The sequence below is a fragment of the Lolium rigidum genome, chromosome 4 (genome assembly GCF_022539505.1).
Source record: "Lolium rigidum isolate FL_2022 chromosome 4, APGP_CSIRO_Lrig_0.1, whole genome shotgun sequence".
NCBI lineage: Eukaryota > Viridiplantae > Streptophyta > Magnoliopsida > Poales > Poaceae > Lolium > Lolium rigidum.
Genome location: NC_061511.1, coordinates 73,111,012 through 73,125,706, shown reverse-complemented (window position 1 = coordinate 73,125,706; position 14,695 = coordinate 73,111,012). Strand labels below are relative to the sequence as shown.

The following is a 14,695-nucleotide window of genomic DNA, read 5'->3' as shown; positions in this document are numbered from 1 at the left end:
ATGTTTGCGATGAGCATGTACCCTCTCCATGACAAGACTCACGGGGCGATGAACAAATCTAGGGCTCGATTCTTTTGGGAAGGGGTGAGCGCCAAACGAAAGTACCATATGGTGGACTGGGACACGGTGTGCAGACCAAAGGCATTTGGGGGTCTGGAGATCCTCAATACCAAGCGCATGAACATTGCGTTGATGGTAAAATGGATTTGGAAACTATACCAGAATGAGGAGGGTCTGTGGGCAGACTTGCTTAGGGCCAAGTATCTGGGAAACAATGACCTTTTCTCCCCGGAGGTCCCTACGAAGGGCTCCCAGTTTTGGAATGCCATTCATAAGATCAAACGGTACTTTAAGCTGGGGGTCAAACACCTTGTGCAGGATGAGAGGAAGACGTACTTCTGGTTAGATTGGTGGACGGGCAGGGGTCCCCTTCGCGGTCTTTTCCCGGGCTTATTCGCTTGCTGCGATAATTAGTTTGCGACGGTTGCCGGGGTTCGTTCAGAGGGGGGCTAGCGCATCCGGTTCAGGCGCAGCTTCATGTTGGCTGAACGAGTAGAATGGGATAATTTGTGCCGGATCTTTGATCTGAACCCGATGAGGATGGGTGAAGACAAAGTGTCGTGGGCGCTTGAGGAGCCTGGGTGCTACTCCACAAATTCCCTGTACCTCAAACTGTCGCATGGGGCGGCGATCACACATTTCAATGAAGTGTGGAGGACTAGGGTTCCCCCGAAGATCAAGGTCTTCCTTTGGCAGCTGATCAGGGGGCGACTGCCCTCGGGTGAGTAGTTGGCCAAGCGTCACGGCCCCTCGAATGAGGACTGTGCGCTATGTGGGGAGTTCGAGGATTGTAATCATATATTCTTCAACTGCCACTTGGCAAAGTTTATGTGGGCAGGGATTAGGGAAATCTTGTCGTGCGCTTGGAACCCAACAAAGGTTGGTGACTTTATCGCTATTGTCCAGGGTTTGTCGGGCGCCTCCGTAGATTAGCTTGGTTTACCTTTGCGGCTCAATGTTGGACGCTTTGGAATATTCGCAATAAGCTAACTATAGAGGGAAAGGTCATCAACAGCCTGACTGATGCTATGTTCAAAATATCTATTCATATGTAGGGCTGGAGGGTTCTGGTCAGACAGACGGACCGGAGGCTGTTAGACGTGGCGATGGATGAGGTTAGGCGGCTCCATGGGTCGACGAGGACATGAGCTTGTGGCGGTGCAGCGTTACTCGGCAGTGCCCTCGGTTGTCGGCATCTCGTAGCACGTGTGTGGACCTTGTTCTGTTCTGGTAGTATTATGTTGTGCGGTGTTTCAAACCTGTGTTGTTGATTGTATGCCTTGAGGTACCAGACGTGGTGGGGTATGTTGTATCGGTGAATCGGTGATCTGGGGCTATATATATGGCCGGGCCAGTGGCCTTCTGTTTAAAAAAGTGCAATTTCGAATAGCATGCATTCAGGAAAAACATGTAGTACTACTAAATTTGATCATGCGCAATGTGTATGCTGCTCAATCACCCACGGCAACAATTAACTGAGAAATGAATTTTCAGCTAGATCAAAGAACCTCACCACTTATACACGTCTAGGATACTCGAACCATGCAATTAGGTACTCCCAGTTAACAAACTCAAGCAACATGCGCTAATTTAATGAATCCCTGCGAAGAAGGGGGTATCCATTTTTAACTTTTATTCTGAGCGCATGAGCATAACTAATGTACGACGCTCGGATCAACTTAAGCCCACAAAGTTTTTGGCTAAAAGTATCCATGCGTCTTACTGATGTATTACAAGAGTTTCACTCATGTAACCTCCTTCCTTTGTAACTCTTGCTGAAAAAAAAAACTCTCCAGATGCTAATGCTGGGGGGGGGGTAAAAAAGTTGTACAACAACAACAAGAGGGGAACAAAAATGGGACGACAACATGTCTGTCTTTTCCTATCACAAAATGGCAGCGAAGCATGGCATTCTTAGCCAGTTCATTGTTCTTTGAGATAGCTAACATCCTCCGCTTCTGTTCTGACAGCTGTTTGTCGACAAACAGAACACTAAAAGCTCTCTCCTTGTCGCCTGATCATAGGTTCAAAACTAGAACAAAACGGCAAGAGAGCTGCTGCCGACTACTGTGATCAGACTGCTCTATAACGCAGTATCTTCTCTGCGTAACTTCCGAGCTGAGGCGAGATAGAATCCGCAGCCCCCTGGACACATTTCCTGTAAGAGAAGTCTTCGGTGCTATCATCGTCCCGTATCAGAATGAAGCACCTTGTGCCTGGGTGACTAGGATGGTGTCCGATCTGCAACCAAGAGCAGAACATGTTTTGATCATACTGTCAAAATATTCTGACACTCAAGAGTAGCCATAATGCACTGCAGAATGGTACTAAACTAGGGATACATACTCGGGAATTATTGTTCATGCAAGGTTGGGGCGAAAGCTGGCAATGGTAGCTAAGCTAAGATTGAAATAAACTTTTTTCACATTTAAAAGGAGAGCTCATTGGCGCATTTGCATGTTAAACTCAAAAAAGATTAGCACACATGAGTCAATGAAAAACAGATGAACACAATGATGTAAAAGAACCAATCCTACTTTCCGGAGACACAAGCGGAATCATATTAATACATTCTGTGATTAATAGTCAACTAAATTCAGATCAGTAGAACTGTAGAGTGATGAAGCTATGACAAAACGAAAAATACATTTCTGTCATTTACATACCTTTATATCTCTTATTCCAGCACCAATCTTTTCATGCCCTCTTGGATGAAATCTCAGGGCCTCAATCACGTCTGATTTATCTAGCTCCGTGAAATATTCATTCAGTTTGTACCTTCATGAAAGTAAAACATGATATCATATAGGAAGGTTTGCAAGATAAAACTAATATGCACAATACAATCCATCGATAGCAATGGGGGCCTTACTTTTGTAGCATGTTCTGCAAGCAGGTGCGCATATCAATAATGTTGTCCCATAAACCAACCCTAGCACTAACAAAATCATGTTGCTCAGATATGGTGCCACCATTTGAGTTAGCGTCCCGTACTTCAGGGTTCTGTAGAAACTCATAGACATTCACACTCGCTATGGGTTCATGCACCTGCATGAGAATTTAAATGTTAGCATCCAAGTAAATATCTGAATAGTAAGCATGATGGTGTAGTTTTATCAGATTATCACTTCGCCAAGATTGATTCATTAGTTACAACAATCCAGACATCACAGATATACACTATTCATTAGCCTGGCCATGGGTGAAATATATTTGGTACATACTAAGCTCTCAAAGACTAAACTGAACTGGTTTGTAGCAACCTAGTATAGGGTGATTACATATGAAGGCCCCAATTTGCTTTAGCAGTTTAACATTTTCGGAAGCACAATCAATGCCTCTAAAAGGATGCTGTGCCTGAATTCAGCAACATACCTTTCCAGAATACATAATCTCGAAAGGACCCGACGTTCCGGCAAAAGGCTCTTTGCCCCAGGCCATTGCATCTACAGTACCACAGAGATTGTCCACTGAAGATTGCTTTGCAGCACTTACAAAACTTTGTGCAGGTCTCTGCAGAAAATAACATCAGATAAGAAAATTTTCACCTTTCTATAAAAAGGAAATCTTCTAGTAATCAATCACTCATAATAGCATATATTACTCACAGAGAAACAAGCTTCAGAAAATGGAGATGAGATTGATAATCGAGTCCGCTGTTGCTTTAAACCTTGACTGCTTAGCCCATGGAACTGCCCACTTACAGATAGACTATCTGCCACAACCAGCAAGTGCTTCCGACGAATATTCCTTCCAATATCATCAGTTGTTGATCTTAAAGACTGTACAGGGAATAAGGGAAAATCAAATGCTATAGAGGAAATTAGTAGGCAATAATTTTTTTGGCCCAGATGTTCAAGGAAAAGTGGGAAAAAAACAAACAAAAGTAAATATATATACTTCAACAAAAAAATTCCACGCCGAGTCTACGCCGTATGAGAAGGAAATATCATATACGCTCCCTGGTCGGCTCCGCTCCCAATCAATCAACTCAAATATTGCAACGCAAGCATTTTGTAGATTAGCCCAGAACTCCCCACTCTTGCAATGCTCAGACATACCAACTTTCACAACAAGTTCATTGTCTTGCTGACACCGGATCTCAATATCCTTAAATTCCAAAAATCCTGCAAAGGAAAAAACAAGACAAGCAGTACACATCAAATATTAGCTGCGTATTTTGTACTGAAGACAAAAGTATGTTATACTAGAAATATAAAAGTCACGCAAAGGGTCCTCGCAATGCCCAAAATGTGAGAAGACCCAATCATACAAGTTACACCTGAAAAACTTTACCTTGTACCATGTAACACAGGAAAAGGAAATTATACATTTAGAACTCAGATCGTAGTAAGATTTTTTTTAGCAAAATAGTAAGAGATCCTTAGCACAGATATTGAGAACTTATATGGAAAAATCTATCAAAACATAATTACCTTTAACTAGCATGGACAGGAGCTTTGGGATCACCCTTTTCTTGATAGTGTCCAACTGAGATATTGAGTTGGAATCGTCCTCTGTTACCACAGTAATGCAACAAGTCTGCTCGTTAACACACTCATCATTCCCAGCAGAACCTTTGCTGCAGGGAGGGTAAAAGTAACACGTGTAAAATAATATGTTGATGTAACCACAAAAAGAAAAGGTAAAATAGGTACTCGCATAGCAACATAAAGCATATATAATTCTAATAGAAGAAGTGCCAAGTACTAAATAAGTTCAATCATTTTACAGCCTAAAAGCCACCTTACATCTAATATGCAGGATATGTTTGTCGACAAATTGATGTCTAAATATCACTTGGACAAGGCTACACAATAATTGGACATAAATACAACGCAACACCAATCTCAGTGATTTTAATTATTTTAAGATGTCAAGTTTTGTTGGAGAAAACATCATATACTACTAATTGTAAAAATGATATTTATTTTTCTTGGAAAACACAAATATTTTTTATTGTAACACAAACAGCTTCAGAACTTACCCCTTCGAAATATATACTTCCGGGAACACAATGGTTGACTGGTCTCGGTCTCTCATGTATTGTTCTGTCAGCTCATCTATAAGAGATCTTAATCCCATTTTTTTCCTCTTCATTATTTCCTGCAGCAAAGGTACAAGTTTAAGTGAATAGAAAGACACCAACTTAATGTCCCTTACGAAACAGAAAATGTGATCATTTAACTTCAAAAGAACAATTTTTGCAAAAAAAAAAAAACTTCAAAAGAACAATACCTGGCTTATATGAAAATGAGTAATCCATGTGCTCTCTTTCCTTGTCTGTATACCTCGTACGTTATATCTGCAAAACAAATGTGATATTTAAAAATAAAATAAAAAGCATTACAGGTCAAGTGCTGAGAAAAAAAAAGATGATCCAAATGTACTCACAGAATCATGAGGGTGTCAACAAAATCAGAAAACTTCACTGGTTCAAGATGATCCTTAACTTCTAGCGATCCATACTCCGGACCATATCTATACCTTTTTAGATTCTTTGACAGGAACAGAAAACCGAAATGATCCAGAGAATTGGCACCCTTCTGGCACTTTAATACATCCTGACAGTAAAGTTAAAATAGTATAAGAAAGAAAGAAAAGAGACCGCACAATAATCATGGGCCATCAAAGAGAATAAAAGAATGTAACCTGCAAACTTATGAGAGGAGAGTCCTCTAAGATGTTCACTGGGTGATCCAAAGCTCCATATGCAGCTTCTGAAATGGAGCCAGCAGCCCAAGAACCAACAGGGGCACCAATTTCACCTTCCAGACTGCCATCAGTGTACATGTCTTCAACAGTATCATAAGTGAACTGGGTTATTTGCTGCCCATAAGAACTCCTAACAGTTCCGTCATAAGCAACATATGTATCTCTCAAGTGATACATTAGGTTTCTCGTTAATGTCCCGGGAACATCTGCATTCTCACTGAAGCAACTTGCCCTGCCAACAATTGAATGCAGAAGACACTCCAATGGACTTAAACCATCTATAAAAGAATTTCTGATCACAGCATATGAGTTTCGGCCTCCCAAGCATTCACCTGTTCCCTCGGCATTGTCACTATCCAATGATTTAAGTTTACTCCATCTAGCACATGAGATTTCTGAAGGAATTCTAAACGGAAATTTTCTTGCAGGAAGTTGAAGACCGACACATGCAGTTTGTTGCACAAACTTCAGCATGGTACCCTTACTTCCTGCATTCATCATCGCTATCAACGAATTCTCTTTACTCGTGTGTTGCTGAACCATCTTAAGAAGATCACTGAACACACTCTTAAATGCAATGATTGAAGATTTGATCATCGGTACATTGTTCTGACTGAAATCAGATTGTTTATGAAAATTTGATAGATCAGCACAGTCATCATAACACTTCAGATTTGGTATGGAATTTGGGCTTAGCAATAGTTGTTCGACAAGAAAAGCCTCTTCAGCCTCATCCAATGCTAGATTAATTTCATCAGCAAGTTTTCTCCTTGAGTAATGATCCGAGAACAGATAAAAATCTGAAAGAGAGACACTTAAGCCCCTCATGGTTAAGAATTCACATAGTATATCCTGAGCAGATGACAGGAACTGAAGAGCCTCAGCCCCATACTGTTTAAACATGGCAGAGAAAAGGCCAGATGTGTTACTCTGCAGCCAAAAAGCTTCGGAAGAGCAGGAAAGTACTTCACCGTCTATGATCTGTAACTTGGGATCAATACTAAAATTCATACCAGAAGGAACCAGCATGCCGAACAACTGCTTGCCAGTCCACAGTGAAGCTTGAGAGTTCATCGATTTAACTATTGACGGCATTGGTGTCAGCGAGAGTGAATGACATAACATTTGAAGTTGCTGAAACTCAGTCTTATTGAATAAAATATCTGAGCTTGTTAACAAATGTGCAGCAGCTAAAGAATCATGTGTTAAGGACACCACACTTCGTCCGTCTTGCACATTCAACAGTTGGTGGCTTAAGCTTACTAGCTCTCCAAGCTCAACTCTTGATCGTATAGACTGTGGGACATATCCATGTAAACAATCCCCATCAAAATCACCCATTAAAGGGGCACAGCAGAGTGGGTTGATTGAAACAACTGACTGAACTGGTAATAACTTTGCAGAGAGTGCAATAAGAGAGTGTTGATGTACTGAGGGTGGCCTATTGATAAGAATAATGTCGCCATCCTGTAATGGCCTGTATACAATGTCACCAATTTGTAGCTGATTTGTTCTCTTAACATGAATTAGCTCTTCATTGCGCCGAGTGAGTAGTATTTTCTTGGCACGAAGGTGAAGGCTGCACTTCAAATTTAAGCTCTCGACATTGTAAGAATTAACATGTTCAGCAACAACCAAGTTCGAAGCTAAATCTACGGAGATGCCAATTTCATGTAATCTAATCTTGGGATCACCAACCATAGTAGTGCGAAATGCATTATCTGACCGTTTGCTGAGAACGGCATCCTTCATCCATTTCATTCCATACATGGATATTGATGATTCATTATCTGTCTTTTTAGAGTGTAACTGCAAAAGACAGAAATATGTTAAAAAGCATAAAACATAAGCGGTAAATGCAATTGACATGTCAAACTATCTAGTCCCTTCTAAAGTGTAACTTGAATACTCATCTTTCTTGTTCCAAAAAAAAAATTGATGCTCATCCTCCAACATTGACTGGATCAAATCTAAGCAGCGACTAGAAAGGAGGTAAATATATCCCAAAATGCATTATATTTAGGAACGGAGGGAGTATTATAGAGCGCTGCATATCAAGGTGGAAAGTCGAACAAGATATTCAGTAACTAGTGCCTACACTATTCTCCACTACAATCATGTAATGTGCCGGAAAAATTTATATATCACAAAGATGGAAACCATGTAAATGAAAAAGGATGGACATAAACGGAAACCAAAGAATACAATAATGTGCATAACTAAATATGCATGTGTGGGAACAAAATAACGAGGACTTCTTCAAAACAAACATTCCTTATCCAATCATATTAAGAAGTCTTACGATGGTTCTACCAGCACCTCAGCCTATAGTTTGGCTCAAGCTCGACTAGCGACCTTGAACCTTGGCCCAAGCTGTATTCGCCGAAGGCTCTACGAGCTAATAGGTATCGTAATTATTTAACTCTTTAAATTGCCAACGTATGTGCCTGCTCTTAGAACAGGAGCATGTCGCACTTTTCTTCCATTCGACTCGGGCCTCCAGCCTTTACTTTTATAGACAATGCTCAACAGAGACAATGCTCTACGAGCTAATAGGTATCGTAATTATTTAACTCTTTAAATTGCCAACGTATGTGCCTGCTCTTAGAACAGGAGCATGTCGCACTTTTCTTCCATTCGACTCGGGCCTCCAGCCTTTACTTTTATAGACAATGCTCAACAGAGACACTTCTACCACGAGCGAGGTGGTACTAAAAGAGTTTACAAGAGCTCCTATTTGGTGCTCTTAGCATCCTTTTGTGGGACGACGTACCTCCCCTGCGCTTTTGGGCTTGGCCCATTAACTGTTTCTTATGTTTTCTCACGGTTGTTCACACGCTGACCAAATTATGAATGCGGTAGTTTGTGTTTTTCAGAAAATGAACAAAATTAATACAAATTAAAAAATAGAAACATTACTCCTGTGTTCTTGGAAATATTAGAAGAAAGAATTATACGATTTGACAGCATTTAGAATGCTTATTATGTTTTGGTAGAAACAAAGTCGTGAAAACTTCACAAATAAAGCCTTATGCGATATGTTAATTGGATATAACTATGCAACATGGATATCACAATAAAAACAAGAGCATTAGATTTCTTGCCTTAGATGATTTCAGGCACTCCATAACTTGGCTTGTGACAAGTGAAAGGAAACTGATCTTTGGATACTGATGGAAGTCATCAACTTTCCTACCGACATCAACAGTCCTCTTATAAGCTTTTGTCAGGTCATCCTAAATCCAAACATGGAATGAACAAACATATAAGATCATAAATCTGAGAGAAAAACTATACAGCTATGTGCAACGTATATTCATCACACAACAATAAAACATGCATGCTCAACACACATACAAGGAAGCCAGAGAAAATACGGCATCCATTTGGCAACAGGATTGTATAAGACTATTATATTAGAAAGAATCATGAAAAAGCTTTTAACAAGATGTACCGAAGTAACCCATGTTCTTGCATTGAGTAATTGACTAGTTATTGACTGATTGTCAGATTTTAGAACTTGCACCATAAAAATGGTAAGGTTGCATTTAACAAAGTATTCAATGGAGAAGTGGTTAGAAATCATTGAAGGGATGGTACGAAAATATCTTGGGAGAAAACTTCACCCAAAATAGATAGCACTTACATAAGCTAAGCGAGAGCCATCTGAGAACCTGTAGGGCATCTCGGCCACACGATGACAGTTAGGAGTCACCCGCAAACTTGACAGGAACAGGAGATGATGACTTGAAGGAAAGTTGTTATTAATAAGCTCAGGATCAAGTTGTTTCAGCATGTGACATACCTGCAAATATGATCAAGGAAACTAGGACTTAATCATAAGAAATAATTTTGAGAAAAATACAAAACGTGGTTAAAGGGGGAAGTTCCCTCCCTTAAATATACGTGTTAGAAAGAAATGAGGAACCCTGCAGAGGCTGCGCCTCAAACGCGGGTGGGTGAGCTCATAGGCGTGTGCTCTAACCAGCTGGCCACTGCTCGGTTCTCAGCATACCGGTTCAATGGCTGACAAAAATATGCATACCAGCTTCTCAAATAATCTTTAAGAAAATACTATTGGGCCTTGTTTTCCCTTTTCACTTAACAATACTGCAATCCACCCACCCTAAACTGAACAGACTAGAAGATAATCATGATTAAAAGTGGTTGGGCGAATCTTTCACCATATTAGGGCACCCTGGGTCTAATTTTATGAAGTAGTTGGTGATGCATCATAGTTAATTAAGCGTAGTGTTTTCTCCCGCAAAAACAAAAAATCAAGTGTACTGCTTTAATCTCCATAAAAGCGTACTGCTTTAATGATCAGGCAAAATTATTATGCCTGACAGGAATAATAAGACATCGTATTTCTGGATCTCATGATTTTAGTTGTGTTTTCTTTTTGCGAGGGATATTTGTTGTGCTTTCTGTACATTGTAAATACTTGAAACAGTACATGAAACCGTAAATTCTCTTTAAATTATCCTTTGATTCCATACACATTGCACCCTCAGTTTCTGATACTGGCACTTGAGATAAATATGGCAAGGACACTCTACGAATTTTCATCCAGTAAAATAGAATGTATTCTCAAAAAGGAAGGAAACAGGGGACAATTTTGCAGCACTATCAAATTTACTCTGAAAGCCAATGCAGAACAGACTGACAAATTGATAGCTAACACTTACTTGATGAGGAGATAATAATATCTTGGTCACATTTGGTTGAGGGAGCTGGTCATGGTCATGAGGTATAAAACCCCAATAATCCTGGGGAAGAGCTTGATGTGGACCTTCATTCGTCAACGTATTTGTCACTCTGTAGGCAACTTCTGCGGTAATCGAAATTGTGTCTATAACAGTAGGGTCACGTTTAATTTTTTTCCTGGACAGCGTTACTCTTGGACTTTTCAGCGCCTTAAAGATTACACTCGGGTAAAGTTTAGCACCATCCTTCTGCTCAGAAAAAAAGACCAAGGTTAATGCAATAGGTCAGAAGTAAGGGCCAAATAATATGAGCATGCACTTACTGAGCAATACTTGCAAGTTGACTGACTTGTTCCCCATCTGAGTTCTTCAACAACTACAAAAAACTAACATGTTAGGGAAATAAATATGCACCAATCTGATATACCAAAAAGGGAAATGCTTCCATATGCATAGTGTCTGTATTATTTTCTGTGAAACCTTACATATCTTCTGATGGGCTTTTGAAATCTTAATATCTTGTCTCACAATTTCCAAATGTTCAAACAAATAAAATGTCAGAAAACTGAATGAAGTTATGTTCTGTTTCCACAATCCAAAAGTTTGTTGAAGATGTCTTAGGCATGTTAAAGAAATTTAGGGTTAGTAATGACAGTAGTACTGATAAACGTTAATTCAGCGATCAATAAGCAAAACTTTTGACTGAGCACCTGATAGTGTGAAGGTTCTATGGCCCTTCAACTATGACATATATCGATTTTTTTCACAGAAGAGAATAAATTGCTTAATCAGGATAAATTAGGTTAATATGTATTTTGCAAACCTTTGAATCTCTGTTTTTCCTTGGAGCGTAACAGCCAGGACATATCTGATTCAGTAACTGAACAACTTCCTTGATAAAATACGGGCTGAACACAGTTGCCGGCAGCTTAATAACACCAGAATGACCTAGCAATTTGACAAACCAGTTTAATTTGGATTAAAGAGGAACATAGAACGCATCATTCGATGCTAAATAGTTAATATTACTCACCATCGCAATCACGTGAGCTTTCCGATCCACAAGTCTCACACTGTGTTGCCTTAGCTGGCAATCCCAACTTGGCACTAGTCACATCAGATCCTTTTATGACGGTCGCGCTACTTGATATTTCCTGGAAATGCATGCAAGTTTTACGTACTTTTCCCTTTTCGCGCGTAAAATCTGTCAGGGCAAAGTAAAAGCTTACCATATCTGCACTGGTCATGAGATCAAATTGTATGGCCTTCAGCACGGCTGTAGGCTGGTCCATTTGATCATTTAGCTCATCCATCCTGCACAAGGAAGATAGAAAACAATTGCCATGATGAAAGAAGTAGATGATGACAAGAAACGAGATCTAAATCGTTAATAGAAGAAGAAATAACTTGATGGAACAAGCAAAATTCCTAGATGCAATTCTATGAAGATATGAACTGAATCGGGCAACTAACATGTTTTGCTACTGTAAACCGAACTGCACATAGGAAAAAACATATCGTATGCAGGAAAATTTGGACAACAATCGTTTGAAGGAAAAAAAAACAATCATTTGAAATCCCTTGAAGCCAAACGAATACAGAGTAATCCTTGAAGAAGAGGATTCCTTGAAGCAAATTTGGAGAACAATCGTTTGGAGGAAAAACAAATCATTTGAAATCCTTGAAGCCCTCACGAATACAGAGTAATCCTTGAAGAAGAGGATTCCTTGAAGCAAATTTGGAGAACAATCGTTTGGAAGAAAAACAATCATTTGAAATCCTTGAAGGCAAACGAATATATACAGAGTAATTCGGCAACGCAAATCGTTTGGTTCAAAAGAGGATTCACGTGGATAAAAGATGAATCCTCACCTGCAAAGGAAGAAGGGACGCTACGATGAGTCGAGTTTAGTCCGATCCGACAGCAGTTGGAGGGTGGCGGCGCCTAGGCGTGCCCCTATGCCACCGGCTCAGCAAGTTAAGGAGAAGAAAGAAATGCGTTATCAATCTGGTAACCAACCCGATAGGAAGAGGAAGAGGAAGAAGAAGGCGCAGGGGAGAGAGAGGAGGATGAAAGCTGTGGACGGGGACAGAATGGTCGGAGAAGTATTGCGGCGGCCGCACTGAGGAGAGAAAGGTTTGGGACTTCGGGCGCTATTTGTATACTGGGGTTTGGGAATCGGCGGCAGGGGAGAGCAGGAGGGAAATTTTGGAATTTTCGGACCAGCGGCGATCCCAGCTCGGACCCAATGACGGCCCAGTTTTCTTTTAGGCCGCACAAAGACGTTATTCCGAGACAGTTTCAAAAACAAGAACCAGTTCATACCCAACACGATTCCTACCAAATCGAATCGAGAGTCCTTGGCCCCTCCTCGCAAAAATCCACCGAACGGAAGGGAAATTCCTACAGAAACCCAAGAAACATTATTAGCACAAAAAAAAAAATCGACTGCATAAACTCGCCGGAGGAAGCTAATGGCGGCAACGGGCGGCGCTTGGCGCGGGCGAGCACAAGAGCGCGAGACAGACCGGGGAGTGGGGAAGAAGAAACAGAGGCCTACCGTAATGATGGAAGCGAGTTCTGGTTGGGAAGAGGAGGCGCGTGTGCGACGCCATGGTCGACGGCGGGGTGGCCAACGCACACTGACGGGCGAGGAGGCTCCAGGACGCGTTGCTTCTCAGGGAGAGCTTCTACGGCTTCAGGAGTACGGAAATACGGCGAGAAACCGGTGGAGGAGGAGCGGGGCGAGGGGGTGGAGGAGATCGACGCGACAACGACGGACAGCCGGAGTTGGGGAAGACGAGTACGACGATGGCATTACAGGGCACGAGAGGATGCGGAAATAGGGGATAGTGGAGATCTCCACAAGGAGAGATAAAGAAAACTTTCGTATGGATTTCGAGAGGAGAGACTGGAGCGCCATGGCGACATGGCGTCGACGGTTTGTGTGATGCGCTCAAGCCTCAAGAGCGAGCTGCTCCAGGGAAGAAGAAACGGCAAAGCCTAGATGGGCCGGCTTGGGCTGGGCTGCAGGTGTTCTTTTTGTTTTTTGAAACCAAATAGACAACGTGTCGTGATTTTGCAAGCAGGGACTATGTGAACAACGGCTGAGCAACATCAAAACAGCAGTCACTACTTGTGTTTGAACCAACTATCTAGGTTGGTGTGCAAGTGCGGTTTTCTTTTAGGCCGCAGAAAAACATATTCCTAAGTTTCAAAAAAATTAAGAAAAGAATCAAAAATTACAAAAATAAAATAACTCAGGTAGATAAATGGACAGATGTATATATACGAGCAAAGTCTAAAACTTATTAAATATAACCATGTGTGATTCGTAAAATATTGTATCTTCGTAATAAGTTTCAAACTTCCTAGCATAAGTTGAAGTGACTTAATTTTGCATCAATTTCATAGAAAAACTGGATGTGATGGATGTGAGAAACCTCACCTGTTATGTTTACATGATGATTCTAGCGAAGGGACTCGGGGTTGTAGGAGTATAAAACTTGTTAAATATAACCATTTGTGATTTGTACAAAAATCACAAAATATTGTATCTCTGTAATAAGTTTTGAATTCCGTAGCTCAAGTTGCAGCGGCTTACTTTTGCATAAATTTCAAAACAAAACTGGATGTGAGAAACCTCACTGGTTACGTTTAGATGATGATTCTCGCAAAGGGAGTCGGGGTCATAGGAATATAGAGAAAAAATAAAACACAAAGTGCTCTTGTTAAAAAAAAGTGCAAACCATAAGCATAACATATTATGTTGATTAATCAAACATATGTCTAAGAATTTGTGGTGTGATATCGTGTGGGACCGGTTCTAAGCCGCTGCACATTGGATCACCTTTATAAGAGGAAATTAGACTGGTCTCTCACCATTTTATTATTTTCACCATGTCGCGGTTAAGAAATGATTGTGTGTTCAAAGGAAACTCGAAGTATTGCCTTACACCAATCCATGGGATCTTCATAGAAGACGGTCATTGGAAGGTAGATAGAGATAAGGCGTTGATACGTTGCCACTGCGCCCTAGACACCTACTCGCCATGACCCCTTGACATAGTAGTGGCATAGATACTAGTAGAGTTTATAGTTTTTCATGTAGCTTTTGTGTTTATTTTTGTGTTTATGTATTTTTTGCATTACTTTTTAGGTTTCCTTTAGTTGTGTTTTGCTTTGTATTGATTTTTTTTTTGGGTTGTAAGTT

At 40.7% G+C, this 14,695-nt stretch overlaps 1 pseudogene; it reads right to left on the bottom strand.

Annotated features, from left to right (window-relative positions):
• Positions 1 to 1,919: 1,919 nt before the first annotated feature.
• Positions 1,920 to 11,806, bottom strand: LOC124647510 (annotated as a pseudogene).
• Positions 11,807 to 14,695: the final 2,889 nt, after the last annotated feature.